The following is an 11,348-nucleotide window of genomic DNA, read 5'->3' as shown; positions in this document are numbered from 1 at the left end:
TTAGTGATTGATGGGGGAAGGTCCAGCCCACTGTGGGTGTGGCCACTCCTGTGCTGGTGATTGTGGGTTCTATAAGAAAGCAGGCTGAGCAAGCTATGGGGAGCAAGGTGGTAAGCAGCACCCCGACCCCAAGGCCTCTGCATCAGCATCCTGCCTCCAGGTTCCTGCCTGTTTGAGTTCCTGCCTTGACTTCCTTCAATAAGGAGCAGTGATGTCGAAGTGTAAGACAAATAACCCTTTTTCTACCCAAGTTGCTTGTGGTTGTGGTATTTCATCACAGCAAGAGTAATCCTAACTAAGATGGTAATACTAGTTTATCTAAGAAGAGTGACTGAATTACTACCTGTAGATTTCTGAGGAAATTACCCAGCACAAAGCTAATAAGAGCACTTCATGCATCAGATGCTCTGAAGACTTTTCAGGGCCCATAGATACCATGTCTGTTCCTACATTCCTTTGGTGATGGCATCCCCAAATCAGATCTAGAGAACTGCATCTGCATCTACCTTATGACCCAGAAGCCACATGAATAAGTGATCAGTGAATATTTCCTTACCCTCCATAGGCTATATATAATTAAGCCCCCCCCCCATTCCTCTCTCTTTCAGGACTGAGACTCAAACCAAGGGCTTTGTGTATATTAGCAATATTATACCACCATGCTATAGCCCTGGTCTTTCAGTTTATAAATTTATGTTCTGTGTCTGTATAATAAATTACATCACATCTTTACCATAACTTAAGTTTTTCATGATGCTTGGGAAAACCAACAACCCCCTTATGAGGCTCCCAATTCCTCAATGACCCCCCTGAAATGACATTTGGGTGAATACAGCCCCAAGATCTGCCAGACTGCAAATCTGCCCAGTCCTTCTCACTAATGGATTTAGTAGTTCCTGGGAGCTTCAGGATGAAATGATACCTCATTTACCTGGGACCAAGGGGCTCATGGCCTCACCCTTCTCAAACCCAAACATCAGTTCTTCCATGTTTTGCCATACCAGTCTCCTTGATCAGATTTTGCTTTCTCTACAATCGAATGCTTGGTAATGATTTACAAATCTGTCTCTATTCACTGCCTCTTCTCTGCACATCTGTGGTGGTTTGAGTAGGAATGACTTATTAAGACCCCAGAGACTCATATATTTGAATGTCTGATCATTAGGAAGTGGTGCCAGGAGGTGTTGCCTTGTTGGAGGAAGTGTGTGTCACTGGTGGTTGCACTTTGAGGTTTTAGAAGCTCAAGCCATGCCCAATGACTCACCTGCTGCCTGCTGATCCAGATGTAGAACTCTCAGCTCCTTCTCCAGCACCATGTCTGCCTGCACGCCGCCATGCTCCCTGCCATGGTGACAATGGACTCAACCTCTGAACTGTGAGCCAGCCCCAGTTAAACACTTTCCTTTGTGAGAGTTGCTGTGGTCATGGTGTCTCATCACAGCAATAGAACCTTGAATCAGACACTTCTCATCTCTTCCCAAACCTTATCTTCCACCTTCCTCTGTGATATACACTCATTTCAGACTCACAGATGTATATGTTACAGTGTATTCAAGCCAGACATTAAAGAAGAACATGCTTGTTTTGATTGTTAGACATCTTTGCTCCTAGAATAGCATTTTCCACCTCTCTTTTGTAGAAGAAATACAGGCTGCAAGTCTTCACCTTGCACTTTTCCCCAACACTCTTCTTGCACAACCTGTAAGTTTCAGTTCTCATCTTGTAGAATGTATTTCTCAAACCGGTTTGCCTGTTAGGAGTTCCAGACAATGTTTCAGGAGTAACATACAATGTGTCAATCAAGAAATTGTTCTAAATAACAACCAGTCTTACCCTGTTATACAGAAATTTCTCTTTCCCTTCCTTTGCAAGACATAGGGAAAATGTATTGTTTTATCCCCCAGAATAATGAGATTCTTAAACCACCTAAGGTTCCCTGTAGCTGGAGCTAACTTATCAAATAGCGTCTCCTCCAAGCATCCAAGCAAGGAAGACTGTGTGTCACCAACCAGCAGGGGCCACAGTACCACTTCAGCAACTGGAACTTTGATGTCATGGGGACTGTGATTATAGATGGTGCAAAACTTTACAAAAATAAAACCAAAGTTAAACGACATTAAAGGAAACAAAACAAATATTCTAAGAAGAGAATGAAGCCAAAGAAAGAAAATGACTCTGTGGGAGAAGATAACAAGGTCACGGTCTGGTTTCTGATTCTTAGCTCTGGACACAGTTTCTGGGAGGGGGTGTGGCCATTGCACTCTGCTCTTAAGTCTCTGCCGAGCCGGTTGTAAACAGTCTGACCTAATGTCTGTGGCTTTTTAATGAATGTTCACAGTTATTTTATATCTAAATCTCAGAGTCGTTTTTAAATATGTCTGCACAAAATGTTTGTTATTTCCTTAAGTGATGGTTCTAGCAGTATAAAGGGGCAATTTTCACTTAAATTTGAATCGTGTGTGTGTGTGTGTGTGTGTGTGTGTGTGTGTGTGTGCACGTAATTGCATGCATGTGAAAAGAGGGATAAGAGAGAAATGCATGGTGTTACTGGTTTTGAAAAGGCACAGCAGGGGCTGGAGAGATGGCTCAGTACTGAAGAGTGTGTACTGCCTTCCAGAGGACCCCAGTCCAGAGGATTGGAGTCCAGAGGACCCAGTCCAGAGGACCCAACTTCAGTTTTCAGAACCTGCATGAGGCCGTTCACAACTGCCTGTGACTCCAGCTCCAGTGAGTCAGATGCCACCCTCTCACCCTCAAGAGCACATGCTCTCATGTGCACACACACACACACACACACACACACACACACACGAAAATTTTGATGGAAACTTACAGCAGTTTCTGAAGTCAGTCAGTGTCTTTGTAAATCATTTATTGGTTTTTCAAACAGTCCCAGATGAGATATATAACCCACCCTGGAGTCTCTGCAAGCTTGGGAGGGATGCCAAACTCCTACCCTGGTTTTTAAGCAAGTATTAATTTGGATGTCTGCTCCAATTCCTCCTTCTCCCGCCTCCTCTTTTTGTCAGTACTGGATTGAATCTGGGGCCACACACATACAGGCGTGCACTCCATCACTTACATACCTATCTCTTTCACTTTTTAAGACAGGCTCTTACTAAGTTAGCCAGATTTACCCTGAACTTACTCTACAACTCAAAGCCTTGAACATGTGATCCTCCTGTGTCTACCGAGTGGGGATGATATTGTACTCCTTGAAACATTTGGTGGCACCTTGATTATCAACTCTGCAGTAAATCTCATCATTGTAGTACTAACATGCTCACTCTCATGATAATCAAATGACAACCCAAAGGACCTGATGGTTGTGAAGGGAATGATGCCAGAGCAAACAGGCTATCTTCTACACCACTGAATAGGTCTATAATCTGCCTTTAGTGCTGCAGTTCATTCTATGTAGAATTAGATCTTTTTTAAAAGCAGTGTTTAGTGTGTGTGTGTGTGTGTGTATGTGTGTGTGTGTGGGGTGCATGCCTGTACCTGCCACAGGGGTATGTGGAGGCCACAGGACAGCCTGTTGGAGTCATTTACTCTCTTTCCATCATGTGCATCCTAGGAATCTGACTCAGGCTGTCAGGCTTGCACAGAAAAAACCTCTTCCTGTTGAGCCATTTTGCAGCCCAGAACTAGAATCAAATAAACACAGCACAAGAGGCCTGGCTCACACATGAATTTGTGTTGATCTATTCAGATTCCATCCCTCAATATGCCTATATGTCAGGCAGGACCATAGGAAGAAGGAGACTGTCATGTTTTCAGGCTCAGAGTAGAAAACTAATTGGCCTACGTGGGATGGACTCAAACCTTGCACTAATCACCATGTTAACTTTAATACTCAGTTAGCCAGCCTCATTTCCCTGGTAAATAGTGACACAAAATCACTTAGAACCTATTTCAATAGTAGTCACACTGTCTGTTATCACATGCCAGCCTCACAGATTCCAGAGCTACTCACAAGGAACAGAGCATGCCTTTCCAAGTTCATCACCACTTGCTCAGCATGAAGCAGAACTATGAAAGCACCAGCCTCTGTCCATCCGTGATCAACTCCTTTGAACATGAAGATTCCAATGTGAGTATACATTTTCGGACTGACATTTTAAAATTATGAACATTAAAAATGTTAGATGCTGCCTGGCGGTGGTGGCACACACCTTTAATCCCAGCACTCAGGAGGCAGAGGCAGGCGGATCTCTGTGAGTTCGAGGCCAGCCTGGACTACCAAGTGAGTTCTAGGAAAAAGGTGCAAAGCTACACAGAGAAACCCTGTCTTGAAAAACCAAAAAAAAAAAAAAAAAAAAAAAAAAAAAAAAAAAAAAAAAAAGTTAGATGCTAATTGTATGTGATCCTACAAATAAGGAAAAAAGAAAAGTAGATTTAGAATAATTCTTATCTGTAAGAGTATTTGTGATAAAAGAAGGCACTGTGGAACTATCTCCGAGGAAAGCAACCTTTGGGGACCTAGGAATATACAAAGTCCTGGGTTCACTGCCAGGACCACCTCAAACTGGGTTTGGTGATGCGTTCTTATCATCTCAGCACTTGGGGAGTAGAAGCAAGGGTCAGAAATTCAAGGTCACCTTTGGCTGTATAGTGAATTTGAACCCAGCCTGAGCTACATGAGGAGGAAGAAGAGGAGAAGGAGGCCTTCAGATGCCATGGACTCTCCTGGGGACAAAACCCGGGCCTCTCAGTCATGGGAGCTGGAGAAGAAAGCATGTCAGCAGGAGTAGACTCTCCGAGGTCAGGGTGAGCTCATCCAGGCTATTAGCGGCTTTGGACACGTTCGGGGCGGTGCGGGCTGGAAAATCACCAAGGGAAATAATAACTTGTTTATTTTGAAAATTATCCTTGGTACAACACCAATTTTATATATTTTTTTAAAAGGCGGTGACGTGGGAGTTGAGAAGTAGAATTTGCTGTCTATCTTATCTTGGAATTGAGGGCCTGAATCCAGCCTCCTGGGTCAGACATGCATCTGAAGTGAGTTGATGCACCCATCAGTGCTGAGCCCGGTCTTGGTGCAGAGAGTCCCTCCACTGCAGCTTCAGGGCAGGCGAGGACTGCTGAGGCTGGCCCCAGAACAGCTGTGCCTACTCTTGACAAGGCAAGAATGTGTGCAGCCTTCCTTCAGCATGGCTTTCGGTAATACCTGAGTAGCCATTTCTTCCTCTTATTGATTAGACCCAGAAAAGAGCTCACAGTCTCCAAGAACAAGTAAATGTAAGATAAAACATGGGTGTGTTTCATACCTAATATGCATCCGTAGGTAGTGTTTCTAACACCATTAGAAAACATGAGACATACAAAGGAAGGTGGGGGTCACCATGAGGAAAAAACACCGACAAAATGGTTTTCAATCTCTAGAACTGGAACTGGGAACAAGACATACAAATTTTTGTGCATTTGAGGAAAAATACAGGAGAAAATGAAACTTGAGAGTCAACAATGAAGAGTATGGAGAACAGCAATTGAGAAGGAATCAGGAGAATCTCTAGATAAAACTTAACAACTGAAATTATAAAACACACTGAAGAGACTTAAGACACAATGGGCAATGCTGAAGGATGGGCACATTTGAAAATACATGGATAGGAACTCAGGATAAAAACAGATCAATCCAAACTTACCAGTATGTCAATGCCAGGAGTCTAACAGACATGTTACCAGGTCTCAGAAGGAGAGAGGAGGTGGAGCAGACAGCAGCTAAAGAGAGAACAGGCGACATTTCCCTGAGTTGATGAGCAGAGAGCCTTAAGAACAAGACAACAATCCCAGATGGACTTCATACAGAGACGTCCACACCCAAGCACCACAAAACTGTCATAACAAAAGCGAAAATTCTCGAAACTAAATATAGGCAGAGAATAAATCACTAAAAGAACTTCTCCTAAGGTTTGTAGAATGAAAAGTGTCTGTTAACTTAGAAACCAGAGAAAGTATTCTTCAAATGTGAGAGTGATCTTCCAGTGATGTAAACTGAGATAATTTCTTCCCTGTGGGCCTGTGTTCTGATATGGGCTGGAGGGGTTAAAATAGGTGGAAACAGGGCTCATTAGAAAGAACATCAGAACAATAAGTGCACGGAAATATAGATGGCTATGTTCTCCTTGAACTGTGTTAAGTAAACTGGTTGTAAAATATAAACTATAGCACCATACTTTTGAGTTTTTCCATGGATACTGTTAAAGCATATAGAACTCTGTTATGCATACGTAACACCTATATTTTATAATATAAATCCAACACTGGCAAATTAAGGAACACATGATAGTCTTAGAAACTTGTAGAAAGTAATTTTACCAGAATAACCTACAACTCTAACATATATAGACCAGGGAACTGAGGGCTGGACAACTCTAACATATATAGACCAGGGAACTGAGGGCTGGACAACTCTAACATATATAGACCAGGGAACTGAGGGCTGGACAACTCTAACATATATAGACCAGGGAACTGAAGGTTGGACAACTCTAACATATATAGACCAGGGAACTGAAGGTTGGACAACTCTAACATATATAGACCAGGGAACTGAAGGTTGGACAACTCTAACATATATAGACCAGGGAACTGAGGGTTGGACAACTCTAACATATATAGACCAGGGAACTGAGGGTTGGACAACTCTAACATATATAGACCAGGGAACTGAGGGCTGGACAACTCTAACATATATAGACCAGGGAACTGAGAAGTTGTATCAGTGGACAGAGCACTTGGCTTGTAAGCAGGAGGACTTGAGTTAAGATCCCCTTTGTTCTATTCAAGGCTAGAGGTGATTGTGCACATCCATAGTTCCAGCATTCCTACAGAAAGATGAGAGATGGAGACAGGAGAACTCTCTGAAGCTTGAGGGCCAGCTAGCCTGGAGCGCACAGCAGCTCACAAGAGACACTGTCTCTAGGAGAAAGGGAAAGACCAACACCATGGTCTTTTGACTTATACACACACCCAGGATGCATGTGCGCATGCCTGTGTGTGTGTGTGTGTGTGTGTGTGTGTGTGTGTGTGGTGTGTGCATGTGTGTGGTATGTGCATGTGAGCATGTATGTATGGAGTGTATGTGTGTGATGTATGCATGTGTGTGTGTGTGTGTGTGTGTGTGTGTGTGTGTGTGTGCATGTCCTTGATGTACACATGTATGTGCAGGTGCAGTTGCCCATGCATAATTTCGTGGAGGCTAAAGGTTGATGTTGGGTGCCTTTCTCATCCTCCACCTTACTTTTGAGACAGGTTTCCCACTGAACCTGGAGCTCATTGTTTTGTCTAGACTTACTGGCCAGCCAGTCCCCAGTATTTCTCTATCTCCACCCTCCCAGAGCTGGGGTTAAAGACAGAACATCATGCTCAGCTTTTATGTGAGTCCTAGGACTTAAACCCAAGCCTTGAAGCTGTACAGAAACAGTTTACTCACTGAGCCGTCTCCTCAGCCCCTGAAAAACCCACTCAGCGCCATATTTAATATCCTATGAACATTACTTTACTTAAACATTCTAACAGGGAGTGCTGTTCCATGCCTATAGTCACAGTAATCGAGAAGCTGAGGCAGGAAGAGTGTGAGTTCCAGATCAGGCCGACCTATATCATGAGACTTACTTAGTCTTAAAAAGATGAAAACCAACAATAAAAATATCTAAATACTTGAAATTTTTAAAAAAGGGTCTCAGGTAACATAGGCTGGGCTTAGATCCTAGCTCAACTTTCCAAGTCCTGGGGTTACAGGCATGTACAATCACACCCAGCTAAATATCCCTAATATTTTTATTACTTGTGACTTAATATTTTTATCTTATTGTATTTCATGTGTAAAACAGCACACATGTAGTGCTCGTGAACCAAGCCAGGGCGTCCATGTGCCGACACAGAGGCCATGATGCAGAATGCCTCTGTGCACCCGAGGTCCTCCTGTTCTTTTTCCCAAATGTGTCCTCTCTCCCCACCCTCTCCTCACTCAGGTAAAATTATTCCAAATTTTACATTGACCATTTACCTCTTTTAAAGCAGCCTCCCCCCTGCTCCTGCCCTGGCTTTTTAAAAACAGTCCACTATGAAGCTGATGTTTGGCCGACAATTAACGAGTCGAACTGCACACATCCTCTGAGGACAAGTCCCCTACTGCAGTTCTGAGACACACCTGAGTTTACAGACAGGTCTAGAGCTTCCGAATGTCTACCAATGGCTACTCCTCCCGACACTGTGTGTGCTGGGCCGCAGGGTGGCTCTCTCTGCCTTTGACTTGGAGAGGGAGGCAGTAGTGGTGAGCGCTCCTCTTGATGTTGTAGGTATGCCTGGCTCTGCCTGCCATGGCCATTCCTTCTGACCCTGCCGTGGGCTATGGCAGAGCACCATTGATTGCCTAATGTGGCTGTTCGCTCACCCCTCTGGGTTTCTTCCTAGAAACCAGAACAAGAGCTCAGAAGATGCATGTGAAAGTGGAATTTGACCTAATAGGGAATTACTAAATCAGTTTATTGGGTGGCAAAGAGTTCCTTTCTTAAAAGAGATTAATTTATGAAGAAGCAATAGGGAGGGGGGGAGGGAGGAAGAGGCAACAGACGCAGAGATGAATGAGAGGAATGAGACTGCACTGTGCAAAGTGAGAGGAAACACATCTTTGACAAATGTCTGTGTTGTGTGTCTCTGTCCTGGGCTTCCTGGATTAGGTTTCCTAATGGTTCCTTGTATTCAAAAAGTTCAAGTTATAACTTAACGGTGTGCATTTGGAGCCAGATTTCTCAATTTTGTTAATGAGTGGCTCAGTTTAATTAAATGTACTTTGATCTGCAACGGTATGGATTTATACCCATCAAAGGTGTATTGACAGTTTGCTTCCCCTGGGTCCTTAGCAACTGTTTCACACTGACAGCACTAAGGCATTCTGATGTAGTAAGGACTTTCCCACAACCCAGTGTATGGCAGGAGGAACATCACCTCCTTGGCCTTCTCCACATGCAACAATCAATGCTGCAATATTAAGACCTCAGATCTCTGCATAAAATGTTCTCTTGACAGAGTGCTTTTTAAGATGCACCGCTGCTGTCCTTATCAGGGGAATGAACACTAGCTACCTGAGACGAAGAAGAGCTGTGTGACTTGCCTGGTGGACATCAGGATTCAGTTCATGTGAGCATGCTGAGGGCAGCCAGCCTTTCACTGGACGAGCATTTGGCAAGTGAACACGGAGTGCCTGGTACTTTGCATGCTGCCAGCAGAACCTGACAGTGCCTTTGATTTGATCAAGCTATGGGGGTTTACAGACCCTAGTGGTTAGCATGTCAGTCACTCAGTGATCTCCACACAGCTTGCTCAGCACCTGGAAATTCCCCATCACCACCAGATGATTTAAGGAACTTAAAAATAATTGATGTCCCCCCAACTGCCGGATTGCTTAGGTTTCACTGTGAAAGCTTGGCCTGGCTAAAGACAAACTTCCAGACTTACAAGCACAGTCTCAAATATACTTCTGAAAAGAACTTTGATTTAAGAAGATGAAGAAGGAGCACTAGCTACAGAGTTCAGGGGCTTGGCTGGGTGGGTTGTCAATAATCCCAGAGTCAGCAAGTATCTCTATTTTCAGGACTCTGGCTTCTTAGTGACAAGTTTGCTCTTTGCTCCCAACATCAGATTCTCAAAGCTCAAAACTGCCCAGCACTTTTCAAAATGCTTCAGTCTCTGATGGATGACAAGCCAGTGTTTATTTGCATCTCCCAATGTCATCACAAGAAGGTCAGGACCTTGTAGAGAGCTGAGTTCTGGAAGGCCCAGAGGCAGGGTGGTGTCCTCTCCAGAGCTACTAGTCTGTGTCCAGATGGCAACTCTGCCTCCACACAGTCCAAAGTGACACGTCCAAACCTCACCCCCCCCCCAAGATCTTGAGTTTCTCCAAGAAGAAAATGTGGTTTTGCCCTACTTTTAGCAAATTGACATTTCTGGGCTTGGCTTTGCTAGTGTGTCTCAAAACATATGGACACTTCTGGAAAAAATATTACTTCTGATCCATCTGGCTAGAGGGTGGATTTTTCCAAATACAGTAAAAACCATTTTATGAAATGCTTTTTCTACCATAGATTCCATTAAACCACAGAACAAATCTTTCCCTGGACACAGGGCAAGACTGTTGCTGCAGTCACCTGGATCCTGGGACCTAAGACTTCCCAATCCTTCATCCAGCACACTGAGAAGAGGTAGCCAGCTTCTGTACTGGCCCCTCTGTCTGGACTGAGTGTATACCTTCCTGAGGTTCCCCATCTTCTCTTGTCTCCGGAGAGCAGCAGAAACTCCTCAGAAAGGGAAGCAGGGGCTTCCACAGTGGCTGCAGATGGTGAGGAGAACGAGCCAAGGGCAGGTTATATTAAAAGTGGCTGTGTTTATGGACACATCTAACTTGGGAATACTTCAGAACTGCAATAAAGAATAAGGTGAAGGCTCTGCCTGACTGGAAAGGGACCACTTCAGGGCTTTGCCACAGATGCTAAGCAAGCCCTGGTGACATCCAAGATCAGCATCATGTCTGAAATGACAGCTCACTTCAAAGTCTGAAACCTGTGAGAAGTGGATCAGGAATGTGCATGCTCAAGGCAATGTAAAGAAAATGGAACCAGAGTAATGGGTGAGACAGGGATGTAAAGATAACAAAAAGCTTGTGAACCAGCTAACAGACTAAAGCTTCCCTGCAATCCTGCCCTACCCTCTGTGACGGCTGTGTCTAGATGATTTTTATAGGTTCCTTCAGCTCCATCCACCCTGGCAGTAAATGTGTCTCTAGGCTATGTAAGATCAGAGGTCAGTTCTCTTTGGGTCAGAGCAAAAATACACAGCCTCTTCCCAAAAGAAAAGCTCCCAGCAGATGTTGGCTGTGAACTTGAGAATTTGCCTCGAATCTCCTTAGTGCTGAAGCAGAAGGCTCAGAATCAGGGGCCATGGCACTAATTCAAGCCTATGGTGCCCTTCCCAGCACAGGGAGGTGTTAATGGGGAGAGATGATTTGTCTCAGAGTGATCTGAGTGTAGGAAGGGATTCATAGGAATTCTTATTCAGCCATGGCCACATGCGGCCCTCTGGACTGAAACACAGGCTCTCTACTGTCAAAGCCCCTGGCTGCCCAGGAATCCCCCATTTGGAGTCTATCTACTCGGGATTGGGGAGTGGATTATCTACTGGATGCCCCAAGGATGACTTTCCTATGCTGAGCATCTCTCTGTGTCTACCAGGCACTGAGGCTGTCCTGGGGTGATGGAACACCATTTGCCTCCTCAGATGTGGTCCTCTTTGACAGGCTGGGACTGGGGACCACTAGGCCTGGGAGTGATATCAGCCTCCCA

General features: G+C 44.5%; 1 long non-coding RNA gene across 2 annotated transcripts in view; it reads right to left on the bottom strand.

Moving 5' to 3' along the window:
* Positions 1-1,544: 1,544 nt before the first annotated feature.
* Positions 1,545-11,348, bottom strand: part of LOC121823047 (uncharacterized) — a 31,945-nt gene continuing 22,141 nt past the window's right edge. Inside the window, exon 3 of one of the 2 annotated variants that reach the window (XR_013045165.1) lies at positions 1,545-1,750. This is a non-coding gene — a long non-coding RNA (uncharacterized LOC121823047). Of the gene's footprint in view, positions 1,751-4,839; positions 5,728-11,348 lie in introns of those variants that run through there. The other variant, XR_013045167.1, reaches the window with a different exon arrangement.

This window comes from Peromyscus maniculatus, chromosome 16, assembly GCF_049852395.1.
Source record: "Peromyscus maniculatus bairdii isolate BWxNUB_F1_BW_parent chromosome 16, HU_Pman_BW_mat_3.1, whole genome shotgun sequence".
NCBI lineage: Eukaryota > Metazoa > Chordata > Mammalia > Rodentia > Cricetidae > Peromyscus > Peromyscus maniculatus.
Note: the sequence above shows the minus strand (reverse complement) of the source record. Positions and strands in the feature narration are given on the sequence as shown.